Source organism: Oncorhynchus mykiss, chromosome 1 (genome assembly GCF_057628025.1).
Source record: "Oncorhynchus mykiss isolate SJ-2025 chromosome 1, ASM5762802v1, whole genome shotgun sequence".
NCBI lineage: Eukaryota > Metazoa > Chordata > Actinopteri > Salmoniformes > Salmonidae > Oncorhynchus > Oncorhynchus mykiss.
The window spans coordinates 28,812,964-28,816,437 of NC_143022.1; the positions used below are offsets into that span (position 1 = coordinate 28,812,964).

The following is a 3,474-nucleotide window of genomic DNA, read 5'->3' on the forward strand; positions in this document are numbered from 1 at the left end:
CCCTTCCAGAACATTCTGAATGAAGACCATCGAAGGTAAGGGAATATTTATGCTGAAATCTGTGTTTCTGTTGACTCCAACATTACGGAGAAATTTAGCTTATATCTGAGCGCCGTCTCAGAATATTGAATAGTGTGCGATTTCTGTAACGTTAAAAATAAATGTAACAAAGCGATTGCATAAAGAAGCAGTGTATCTTTCTAACTATATGTAGAACATGTATATTTAGTCAAAGTTTATGATGTCTATTTACGTTATCTTGCCGCGCTACCTAGATTTCCTGCAGACATTTTTTAGTATTTTCTGAACATGAATTCAATGTAAATGGATTTTTTACTGTGTAACATGTCCTATTACTGTCATCTGATGAAGATTTTCAAAAGGTTAGTGAATGATTTATTTTTTAATCCTGCGTTTGTTGATTGCATGTTCTGGCTATTCAAATGGGCTGTCTGGTGGTGGTTTGACATATATATGTGCTATGTTTTCGCCGTAAAACATTTTCGAAATCTGACTTGCTGGCTAGATGAACAAGGTGTTTATCTTTCATTTGAGCTATTGGACTTGTTAATGTGTGGAGGTTAAATATTTCTAAGAATATTTTTGCGTTCCATGCGCCACCGTTCCAGCTGAACGTGGGAGGGTAGGTTCCCAACTGGGAACCATGATCTCTAACAGGAGATGTATCTACTGCTTGTATAGTTCCATCTGAGCCACTGGCTTAATCCTATTCTTTAACTTTTATTTTGGTTGAGAAGTAGATGAGAATCCAACATATAATTTATTAACTTGTCGACAAGTTAATAGGCTATTTATCGTATTGCAAAAAGTGATATAGAATTGTGTTTGGTTGTTAAGTCATCCAAATATCAACTTTTTAAGGAGATATATCTTCTGCTTGGATAGCTCCATCTGTGCCACTGAGTCTGGCTTTAATTCCAGTTTGTCTACAAATGAATAATTGATATGTTGTATTCACATCTCAATTTCAACCAAAAATCTAAGTTAAAGAAAAGGACTAAATCAAATTAAACTTAAAATATACTTTAAATACAGTTTGATTTGATTTAATCCTATTCTTTAACTTTTATTTTTGGTTGAGATGGAGATTTGAATCCAACATATTTATTATTAAAATTCCATTTAAAATCAACCTAAGCTTGAATCCCTAAGCCTTTTAATTTCATACAAGCACATCTTTGCCCACATTCACTCTCCTCGCTGCCTCTCCTCGATTACCTTTGACCTTTTTCAAAAGGAGGTGAGAGAGGGCGGAGGAGAGAGGATGCAGGAGTTGAGCAAATCTAATTGAGTAAAGGCCAATGAGACATATACCACAGATAGAACAATGACACAGATATTTCACTGGATTTATAAATGTGAAGCATCCGCTTGGCGTTTCCACTCACTACCAAATATGATAGTGAGAGGAAGCCCAGTGGACGGCAGTGGGAGAAGATGGAAGGAGTTGGATTTTTGACAGACATTCTGCAAATGTTCTCATCGATTAAACATTTGATCTCAATACAGTTTTATGTTCCCAAAACTAGTCTGTTGTGAGCAGAGTGGACTACGTTTTGTAGACTTTATCCTTTGCCAAAGTCTTAAAAAATTGTTTTGTTTAGAAGGAGTGCAAAGGTTAATTGAGTTATTGCACATGCGCACTTCACAGACTGAGGTGTCTGCGGCAACATTCTCTTTTCCACAATCTGAGACATAGAAAGACTGGTCAGTGCCAAGAAATACATTACAACACATCACAATAAAACTCTGTTTATAAGATTCCTTTCAACTCTTGAGGAGAATGAGAATGAGAGTGAACATTGAAAACTACAAAAACAATGGACAGAAAAATGTACTTACAAAGTTTGGGATTAATGCCGAGATCAATATGTGACTCAATTTCAAAATCTACTGAATGTCCCACGTTGACACTGCAAACAGTGACACATGGCAGTGTCACCAGCACACAGTTATCTAAGGTCAACATACAAGCCTTAGTAGTAGCCTACATACCAGGATATTTGGTTAAAATACAACATAACATTAAAACTCACAGAAATGTATATTAAAAATCTGAACATAAACTGATCAACACTAGTTCCATCTTTTTCCCGCTCAGTGTCATCCTCCCCGGTTACAGTGATTGATGGAAGGACTCACAGCCAGCTGCCATTTTCATACTGGATGGTTCCCTTGGAAACAGCAGACACTTTGGAGATAGCAATCTCAGTGCCTTTACCTGGCTTCAGCTCAAACTCACTCTGCCCAATCGACAGGTTATGGATCTCCAGACTGAGAGGGCAAAGATCAGGAGAGGACAATATTATTGGTTGTTCCTTAAAAGAGCCAATCAATAAAGCACTGGCAACAGAGTTGACGTTCAATCTGTTTGTGATTTAAAAATAAGTGCTTATGCATTCATCCAAACATGTGCGATATAGTTCACCTATCTATGATTAGCGAATGTAGGACTGAATGATTGCAAGTGAGGAAATGTAGGAGAATGAAAGGAAATGCACGTACATGTGGTGCTGGTGTGCTGACTGTGGAAGGAGAGAGGTCCACTCACATGGTAAGCCCATATTTAACCTTTCCAACAAAGAGAATAGACTTCTCGCTGTTCATGCTGGAATGCAGCCTGGATCACCTTGGTGGTCTTCTCATTTACTGAAGACAAAATAAGTCAGTAAAATCGAATGTTTTTATTTAAAAAAAACAATGCAATAAGGAAGCTATAAAGCACTTTCAGCATCAGCTGAGAGAGATCCTAGAGAACACCATAGAGAGAGAGAGAGAGAGAGAGAGAGAGACGGGAATAGAGTAGTCATACTCACAGACCACTGCTGCAGAGTAGGTCAGCCTACAGACAGCCCCAGTGAATCTGTGTGCAGAGACAGGATTCAGACAGGAGCGGGATATCCCAACCAGGCCCAGGAACAGCAGCAGGACTGGGAGTGTCATCAAACACTTATCCATCACACAAGAAGCTAAATTAATACTGACTTCAAACTGGATCAAACTGGATCCCAGAGCTGTGTAGTGTCTCCTCAGAAACCTGCCACTGATCCAGGCTGTGTTGAGCCGAACAGACAAGCGGAGGAAGAGGGAGGGAACAGAAAACACCTCCAGGGAGATGGGGGATGGATTGAGGCTAACCTTTGATAAACTAAACATCACAAAACTGCCCCAGTAGGCTATAATTGGGCCTCAACCAGGCCAGAGTTGAAGTCCGAGGATTTGGGGGTGTTTTTTGTTGCGTGGTCTTTCTGTCCCCAGGCAGCTACTTCTGTACATGTGAGGTAGGGTTATTATAGGACAGTACATAACAGAGATGTACCCCCAGAGTGGACTGGGTCAGAGGGAGCAAGACTCTATGGACCAGAAGTACTAGCTGAATTCTCTAGCCTGCCTGGACAACTCAGAGGAAGCAATGGGGAAAAGGAGTGAAATGTACTACAACCCCACACAGTA

General features: G+C 39.7%; 1 long non-coding RNA gene across 1 annotated transcript; it reads right to left on the reverse strand.

Moving 5' to 3' along the window:
* Positions 1–1,757: 1,757 nt before the first annotated feature.
* LOC110520201 (uncharacterized) lies at positions 1,758–3,066 on the reverse strand. The gene is made up of 3 exons (XR_002472956.3): positions 2,838–3,066; positions 2,527–2,670; positions 1,758–2,295 (listed from the first exon to the last, which is right to left on the reverse strand). It is a non-coding gene; the product is annotated as an uncharacterized LOC110520201 (long non-coding RNA).
* Positions 3,067–3,474: the final 408 nt, after the last annotated feature.